General features: G+C 45.4%; 1 long non-coding RNA gene across 4 annotated transcripts; it reads left to right on the top strand.

The window, feature by feature from the left end:
• The first annotated feature begins 233 nt into the window (after window positions 1–233).
• Window positions 234–5,426, top strand: LOC123043632 (uncharacterized). Of its 4 annotated transcripts, none has more exons than XR_006419424.1 (8): window positions 234–2,538; window positions 3,487–3,547; window positions 3,709–3,861; window positions 3,936–3,998; window positions 4,242–4,329; window positions 4,422–4,536; window positions 5,005–5,059; window positions 5,147–5,426. It is a non-coding gene; the product is annotated as an uncharacterized lncRNA (long non-coding RNA). The 4 variants fall into 4 exon arrangements; XR_006419421.1 differs by having other exon boundaries at window positions 3,705–3,861; XR_006419423.1 differs by having other exon boundaries at window positions 234–3,547.
• The last annotated feature ends 4,355 nt before the right edge of the window (window positions 5,427–9,781 follow it).

The raw sequence follows: 9,781 nt of genomic DNA, 5'->3' as shown, positions 1-9,781 counted from the left end.
ATGTCGATAGGTGGATAAGTGAGAGGGAAACGCTTATAGCCGGTCGACCGGCTGAGTTTTCGCCGGTCGCACCGTTCACTCTGCCTTATCTTATCTCTCCATTACCTTATCTCTCCAAGAACGACCAGAGCCACTCCTTTTTCCTCGCCCATGGACGCATCTCGTCTGCGAGCTCCGCTTTTCCCTTTTCTCGTCTTCTCCTCTCCTTCCATGCGTCCCTCACTCCCCCCCACCCCCCACCGACTACAGGCTGTGCCGGCCGGCCATGGCAGCTCGTCGGCCAAGCGCCGCACACAGTACCCACCTCACTTTTTCCACTCACAGGGGTTCATCAAGCTCCTGCTCCTCCGCCAATCACCAGCACCACACCAGTGCCGACCCCCTCCCCCCCCCCCCGGGGGCCGCTGCTGCTACCACGATGTAGTGCAAGCTCCAGGACAAGCGGTGTTGGAATCGGCAGAGGGCGGTGCTGCAACTGTTGTCATCTAAAGCTGGAATCAAGAGGTGCGGCTCCTGCAAGCCCCGGGCGCGGTGCTGGAACGACGGCTATGTCGTGCTACGACGGGCAGACGAGATGCTAGAACCGGCCTTGGCGGGAGCTACAATCAGCGGCCTTTTTTGCTACAACCGTTCTTTTGTTTTGCTGGAATTAGCGACTTTTTTTGCTAGGATCTGTAATTTGAGATGTTTTTTGCTGGAACCATCTCTAATTTTTGTTACCACCGTCTATGATTTTGCTACCACTGGCCTTTTCGATTTTTGCTACCGCCCTTCTGTGATTTGCTGCTGAAACCCAGTTTCAATTTTTTGCTGCCACCGTCCGTGTTTTTTACTGCCACCGTCTTTGATTTTTGCCATCATCCCAACTTTTGATTTTTTGCCGGATCCATGTTATTGCTGGAACCAAAGAATTTGTTTGCTGGAACCAGCAATTTATTATGTTGCAACCAGCTTCCAGAGCCCAACGGCCAGTGGAACCGCTTGGGGCATATATGTTTTGACGGGCCTCCGCTGCATCTGGCGAGACGGGGAGAGGCCACGGCGAGGCGGTGAGTGGTGATGGGAGCGACTAGTCGGTGCTGCTACGGCCAGCTAGGCGCCGAGTTCTACAGGGGTCGTGCATTGGTTTGTGGAGAAAAACGATGCATATCGGGGGTATAGGATAAAGTTTGAACGGTTGACAATATGCTAATCCTACGGTGCAGAGCGGACCGGCCAAAAGTTTTGGCCGGTGCGCCGGCGCCTAATACTCACCTGAGTGAGGGCATCCACAGTGCTTAGAGGCTGGCTTGCCTCTAAGCTGGGCCCCATGTCCTGTAGTAAAACTTGGCTCAAAAGTGCGTAGTGTGTAGCACATATTCTCAGCCTCTAAGATGTCCCCACATAGAGTAAAATATTTGATTCTTCAACCGATTGTGTCTCATCTCTTTGCATGGCCATCACTCTTTCTATCCATGACATGTGGGGTTAGCTGATTATTTTAGTCCAAAGCAAGAACTAGAGGCAGCCTCCAAGCTTGGCATCGATGCCAAGGATTTTGGCTTAGAGGCGCATGCCCATAGTGTATAGCGCCTGCCTCTAAAGGCTTAGAGGCTGCCTTGGAGGCAACAAAACACAACATTGTGGATGCTCTAAGAGCTAGTTAGCTAGAAGCAAACAACTACAATCACCTTTGCATGTTGAGTTGCATCGAGCTCACGCCTTCAAGTGTGTGACCCAGCGACCTCCCGCGCATCTCCACCGGCCACGGCCGCACCCGCCGACTGGTTGCATGCGCTGTGGTTCCACCTTCTACCAGGGAGCGGGTCGGCCACAGCCTTGGGCGCGCCGGAGGCGGGCGGAGCTAGCCGTGACGGCCCCGTCAACCCATCGGCCAAGGCGACGGCCCGCGCGGCGCAGCACGACTGAAGCAAGCGGAGGTAGCTTCCATGGACCCATATTGCCTCCAGTCAAGGGCTCAAGGCCAGTGCCCCCACGCGGCGCAGCATGCCGGAACCTGGCGGCACTAGCCGCGACGGGCCGTCTTTGCCGCCTTCCAAGGCCACGGCCAAGGCGTTGCAGCGCACCGGACGCGTGCAGCGCTAGCCACGACAGCTCCCGTCTGGCCGCCGGCCACGGCGCCGAGCGGCGGACCTCACCTCGCCGGAATCCTCTTTCACGGAGCTGTAGAACGAGTGGCTATGGGGTGTCGAATAGCAGCAGTCCACTGGGATAAGGCAAGGAAAAAACATTTTCTGTATAAATTAAAAAAGGAATTGTGGTTGCTTGAGTGGTGGGGTCTGTCAGGACACGTGTTGACTGCTGGTTGGCCCTGCACATTACTGCGTGCCCGTTCGGCGGCTACGTCGCCGCCCTCCAACGCCCAGCGCGCCGCCGCCTGTAGCCCCTCCCAGCACCCGCGCCCCCACCCACCTCAACCCCCGGATCGATCTACCGCTTCCTCGACCTACCTCGGCGCCAATTGGATTGCTGCGGCGACGGCCTCGTCGATCCTCAGCTTCGGCACCTACATCCTGAAGGGGTACGATCTCGTGTTTGGTATGGATCTGAACGCCCACCCCTTCTCAGATCTGCCTGCTACGAATTCCTTATTTGGGTCGGGAGCAAGCTGTAATCTCAGTACTTGTACTTGTTCATCCATCTAAGTGTTTCAGTTCACCTCTGTACTAGTACTTTCATCCATCTGATTCTTTAACCTCTGAACCTTTCACTCGTACGTTTCCCTGATTTCTCACCCCGTGGCCACCTTGCTGCTGCTGCTTCACTGACTTATTGGGATGGCACATGAGGCAACATGCTGCTGCGTTTGGAGATTTCATAAAAAAAGACATTAGCATGTAGCAAACCATGAGAGGGTATTAATCAAAACGGCCACAACACTAAACAGATGGGTCACCAGTTTAGGATCAGTAGCAGACCATGGACAATTTTGGTCTAATGAATAAAGCAAAGGTACCAGGGTAAAACAAATCAGATGAGGAATGTTACACGCATGAGTACTCACCCATGAGAGCAGGACAATATGTCCTGTTGGAATTGCTGCATGTTCATCGGCACACAGTCAGTCAACAACTCGAGGAGCACGACAATGTGTGCACTTCACAAAAATCACCACCTTCTCATCCTAGTGCCACACATGAATCCAGCACAAACTGGTAGAAATTAAAATAAGTAGCATGCGCAAATGTCCTGGATTCTTAGTCCGATTTTTAACTTGTTATCTCGAAGTTCCAGCAGAAGATTTTTTAATGAATATCTGTCGATTGAGCATTGTGTTTTCAAACTAGATAAGATTTTGTTCATAGGCGCATCTTATATCCAATGGCATTGAGTGTGGGTGGCTGGACCATGGTCTTGAATCTCCTCTCTCTATTTTGAGTTATGATAAGCTGATAGTGCATTGGCATGCTACTGTGTACCTCTTTGCCCTCTCCATTCACATGTTTCTTTTGGTCGGATTGCTTGGTTCTGCGACCCAAATTGCAGAGGAGACGTCCACAACTTGTACTGCTTGGTTTCCCTGTCCAAGACTCAAATCTTGTCCTAGGTGGATTCTTCTTTCCCCTTCCCTCATTTATCTTCTACAAATTCATGTCTATTCGCAATTTAAATTGTGCTTGTGGTGTCATTATTTAATTTGTCTTTACTTGTAATGGTTTTATTGACACTTAATTAGTAACTTTCTTAATCTTGTATTACATAAGGAAGTATGCAAGCACAGGAGAAGAAGCTTGTCAATTTTTTTTGGAACATGCCAAAGGGGCAAAGAATAGTTGTAAAATGCAATGAAGAAAGCTAGCCTTTTGGAACAAGCTTGCCAATTGTTTGGAACATGCCAAAGGGAATAATGGAGTAGAAGATGTAAATGACTTCTTTGTCCCTTCCTTTTGTATGCATTTATTTCAATATTTTACTCATACTTGTTAGTTCTGTAGGAAAATCTCCAATCAAATCATACTGGCATTTCTCGGTTACAAATACTACATGGTAAAACAAAGGTAATGTCAATATGGCTATATCATTGCTTTCAACATGAAACCTTCGTATTAATATTTCAGTTTGTAGAGAATCCAATGCAATGGACCTGTTGAGGCACGCTTGTCTATGAAACATGAAATTTCTGAGGCTAATAATCTGTCGCATTCATGCCAAAAAGTTATGTCTAGACTTACTCTCACTCATGTCACAAAGATAGAATATAAAAATATTAATTGCTTACCATTGTTGTGTCATGGAACCAGGATGGCGAGCATGATGATGTCGGTCAGTTACAAATTCAACAAAAAGTCATCGTCGCCACAAGACCTTGTTATTGATTATGTGCAAAAGGTAAGGTTTGTGTGTTTTTGAGTTTTGAAGTTGCAGCTTTCTGTAGCTCTAGGATATGAATATCATTCCATCTACTATTTTTCTCTTTGTAGGCAAGGGAAATGAGGGATCGCGCAGTTGAATATTTTTCAAGACTAGACAAGCAGGGGACTAGAACTGAACGCCCACATCCAGTTCGCTAAAAAAAGGCGTACTTCTTCAATCAAGGTAAAGATCCGCCAAGGGGCATGGGTTTACTGTACTCAAATTCCCGACTCAAACCAATCTAACATGCCTCCTTGAAAAATGACTTCTGTTACAAATCGACAAGTAAAGGATAACTTCAACCAAGCGTGAGCAAGTGAGGTGTCCTTGGGCATTAGACTTTGATGGCTAGTCCAGTTTATTTAGTTTTTATGGGGCATGTATTTTAGGATGCCATTAAAATAGAGATCATATTGTTCATGCAAATTATATTATTATTGCTGTTGAATGCTAATAATGATCATAGCTTTTAAAGTAGTTTTAAAGACTTCATCATATCCCAACAAGCAAAACGTTGTATGGTGCTTTTCTGACTATTGATCCAGCTACTAAGGCTGGTGGTATTGAGTTAGTTTCTAAATTTTTCCATGTGCGCATAGATGAACCTATTCTTGATAATGAGGAGTTAGTAAGGGAAGTTTCTGGTTGCAGGACAATTGGTGAAGCTTTCTCTTCAGGATACCTAATTGCTTGGCCTTCAACTTTTGTAAGTTGAAGTCTTTTCTTCCATATTCCGAGATCATATTTGTGTATATTTAATTACATAACTATAGGGTCCAATTTTCTTTTACAGATTTGAAACAAGGATAATTGACTTGCAGCTGAATACTTCGGTTGGAACAGGAAGCAAATAAAATTTGAAGATTTTACTTCCCAATAGTTGTAGTTTACATTGATAGATTGAAAAATGTAATATTATTCAAAAGATCTTTTTCTTTGGTCGAATTTATGCAAATGCTATGGTGTAATATTCTCCATACTTGTGTTTTCTATAGTTAAATTGATATAAATGATATGCTGTTGCACCTAAGAATATTTGTATTTATTTATTGTAATGCATAAGTATAATACACTCTTGTATATTTGTAAGTGCATCTAGTGCCACCCCTAGTTGGTTTTGGAGTATTGACGACAAAGTTGGTTGAGGGACTAATGCGTTTGTGAGAATTGCAGGATAACGCAGGTAGTGTCCCTCATTGATTCGGTTTACCTACCGGAGATGACCCCTAAAAATGTATGAAGACATTGAAGACAATGGTGGTATGAGAAGATATTCATATTGAAGACTATGACATGAGAAGACATTGAGTGAAGACTATGGAGCGCGAAGACTGTGTTGTTTCGCTGTTTCCTTTTCTTCTTTGTTGAGTCATAGGAACCACCACCGTACTGTTAAGTGGGGTCCAAGTGAACTAAGTCAGAATGACTGGAGTGATGCTCAACCCAAATCCTATGTCTTCGAGCGAAGACAATGAGAGCAAATCTTATCCTGAGCTGGATAAGTCAGCTTTGCTTGTAGCCCAAGTGAAGTTGCCGTGTGTGTTTGAAATCTGACCTTTAGAACACGTGTCAGTTCCTTAGTGACCCAGGGTCATTTTGGACATATTAGGTCGGGTTGCCCAGTGGCTATAAATAGCCTACCCCTTACACCATAAATTGGTGGCTGCTCAGAGTTAGTTTACGGCTTTTGTCGTTTTGAGAGCAACCCACCTCGAAGCCTTTGAGAGAGAGAAATCCTTGCGAGCACAAAGCCCAAACACCCAGAGCCAAAGAGTGTTAGGCATCACTGAAGTCTTTCTGTGTGTGTGACCTGAAGACTTATTACACTTGAGGACTGTGTATCCTCCAGCCGGTTAGGCGTCACGTTCTGAGCATCCAAGTGTCATTGTGGATTGCCGGTGAACGAAGTCTGTGAAGGTTTGGAAGTCTACCTTGAAGACTTACAAGAGTTATTGGGCGAGGACTAGGTGTCCTTAGCTCAAGGGGAATAAGGTGAAGACGCGGTCTTCTGAGTTGAATCTCAGCCTCCCTAACCAGACGTATAGTTGTCACAGCAACTGGAACTGGTCCAACAAATCCTGTGTCTTCAACAAGTGACTGGTTCTATCCTCTCCCTTCCTTTACTTAAGTTTGTCTTCGTGAAGTCATTGCCTATTTGTGTATCTGTTTGACTTCATTGTTTGACTACTACTGTTGATTGGCTTCATACTATCTTCCATTCTGATCCTTACTACTTAGCTGCTATTAGTCATGTACTTTCACATCATTGCATACTTGACTATGGTTTTCTTATGGTAGTTAATCTTCCGCTGCATATCAACTAGGTCATTTCTATTATTTGTCTTTGAAACTTCCAAGTTTTGAAGACTTCCATAAAAATCGCCTATTCACCCCCCTCTAGTCGATACTAGCACTTTCAATTGGTATCAGAGCAAGGTACTCCCTTGTTCTGTGTGATTCGGTTTAACCACCTGGAGTTTAGCTATGTCGACTGCAGGGATAATCAAAGTCTCCGCTGCTTGCCCCGTGTTCGATGGAACTGAATATCCCTACTGGAAGAATAAGATGCGCATGCATCTTGAAGCCATTGATGTCGACCTCTTGTATGTCGTCAAGAACGGCGTTCCCAAAACTGGTGAAGGTGTCACCCCCACTGATGTCAAGAAGTTCATTCAACTGGACTCTACTACAAAGAACATCATCTGTGGTCATCTGACCAAAGGACAGTATGGCCGTGTGAGTGCTCTGGAAACGTCGAAGCTAGTCTTGGACTGGTTGTCCAAGGTCAACGAAGGCTTCTCAACCCAGAGAGATCAAAGGATCAGTGTTCTTCGCAACCTCTTCAACCGCTTCAAGAGAAACGACAATCAAAATGTCCAGCTCACGTTTGATCGTCTGACTGACATCACAAAAGAGCTTCAGGCTCTCGGCGCCACTGAGATTACCAAGCATGAAATCGTCAAGACACTACTGAGATCACTTGACAGCTCCTTTGACACCCTTGCCCTCATGATACAAGAACGCCCTGACTTCAAGACACTCGATCCGTCTGATATACTTGAGAGGCTCAACACACATGAGTTCCAGCTTTCTGAGAAAAGAGATATTTATGGTCCCAATTATGGCCGAACTCGTGCCTTGAAGGCAAAAGTGGTTTCCTCATCTGAAGAAGAATCTGACTGCAGTTCTGATGATCCTAAAGACATTGGAAAGGAACTTGCCATGCTTGTGAAGAAGTTTCAGAGGTTCACCAAGAAGAAGGGCTTCAGAAAGTCTTCACGATCTAGCTCAAGGAATGATGAAGCTTCCACCCATGACCACAAGAAGAGAACCCGCCACAAGTGCAAGAAACCTGGTCACTACATATCTGAGTGTCCACAGTGGGACAATGAGAAGAAGAAGAAGAAGAGCAAGGAATATGATTCTGATGACAAGAAGAAGAAGAAATCCTCAAAGTCTTCCTCTAAGTCTTCTTCCAAGTCTTCATCTCATAAGAAGAGCTCATCTGGCAAGGCTCGTGCTTTTGTTGGCAAGGAAATGGATTCTGAGGAGGAGTCTGCTTCTGAGGAGGTGGAGGTGGAGTCTGGAGAGGAGTCCGACCCTGGCGTTGCAAGTCTGGCTCTAGCCACAGCCTATGTTGCCAAGTCCATCTTCAACACTGAAGACAATGACTTCCACACCAACGCTGAAGATGATGACATGGACGATCCTGCTCCCACCTACTGCTTCATGGCACGTGGTGCCAAGGTAAAATCACGCGATGCTTACTTTCAAACATCAAGTGACGATGACTCTGATTGTGAATCCAAACCCAGCTACAAAACACTTGCTAAAATTGCTACTGAACAACAAAGGGCTATGGAACATACTCAAAAACTGTTAGACAAAAGCGATGACCTGTTGGACGCGGAAATGACACGTTCACAGTCCTTAGTAGAAGACATAAAAAATCTTCATGCTAAGTACCAAGAACTTGAAAGTCTTCATGAGACGCTCTCAACCACATATGAAAGGCTCTCCTATGATTATCTTCAAAGGAAGCAAGAGCTTGAGAAATTGAAAGCGACTCATGAAGATCTTCAAAAAGAGAATGAGTCATTTCGCGCTCAACAGATCAGTTCCGCTCAGGATGGATTTGAACCACCATGTCTAAAATGCATTGAGCGTGATAACGCTACCTCTATTGCTGAATGTTCCAATGCCGCTGCTGTTGCATTGTCTTCAACTACTGATGTGGAAACTAACCCCTCTGTGGAGGATACCACTGCTATTGCTGATGAAAATGCTAGGTTGAAGACATTGCTTGAAACTGGGATGTACAAAAGTCTGAAAGGACATCAGACACTTTGTGATGTCCTCAAAAAGCAGATTCTGAACCGAAACCCTAGGAAAGAGGGTGTTGGGTTCGAGAGGAAAATGAATGATGATGGTTCCTACTGGAAGCCTGAGCAGTATCCCAAAACCACATGGGTTGCTACAAAGGAACCTTCAGTGGATCCATCCACTTTATCTGGCTTTACCTGTGCTAATCCTATTATCATTGATGAATCCGTTGATGCAAACTATAAACTGTTCAAAAATCAGAATGGTGAAGTGTTTGCCAGGTATATTGGTACTAACTACAGGAATGGACCACCTATGAAGAAGATCTGGGTTCCCAAAAGCTGTCTTGAGAATCTTCCAGTGAATGTCATCATGACACCACCAGGGAAGAAGACAAACCCCAGACCAAAGGCATCATATGGTCCAACGGCTTCATATGAATACATGACTCACTTGAGTCACCCTAATGCCAATGTTTTGCAGGGAAATCGTGCTCAAACTTATGAATATGAACGTGTGTCCTCAAACCACCATGTTCATAGGACTAAGAACTTTTCTGCTTATTCATATGAGTATCATTCATCTCCTGCAAGGCTATTTGCTAGGGCTTCAAAGCCGAAATTCTCAGATGCTGCACTTAGACTCATTGCTTCTAAGCCACCCCTGAAGATGTGGGTGGTGAAGAAGAATTAACTCTCTTTTGCAGAATATGGTCTCCAACCAGCAATCAAAGGCGTCTGATATTATTGCTGGGGACCTAAAACACAAAGGGACGCATGATAAAATAACTTACTATGTATTCCACATATGAATCGCTTACCTGTCATACTGTGTGTTCTAATCTTGATCTAAGCTGTGATAATCCTAGTGTGCGTCAAATGCTTATGCTTCACAACACTCTTTGTGAAGCCTATCCTCCTAACTGCACTGTAGGGCATGTCTCCAAAAGCTTCAGAATGGATTATCGACAGCGGATGCACTAATCATATGACTGGTGATCGAAGTCTTCTCATGGACTCAACCTTACGTCCATCCGACAAGAGTCAAATCACATTTGCTGACACTGGTAAAAGCAAGGTATTGGGTCTAGGTAGTGTTGCAATCT

This window comes from Triticum aestivum, chromosome 2B (assembly GCF_018294505.1).
Source record: "Triticum aestivum cultivar Chinese Spring chromosome 2B, IWGSC CS RefSeq v2.1, whole genome shotgun sequence".
NCBI lineage: Eukaryota > Viridiplantae > Streptophyta > Magnoliopsida > Poales > Poaceae > Triticum > Triticum aestivum.
This window is presented reverse-complemented; position numbering and strand designations above follow the sequence as displayed.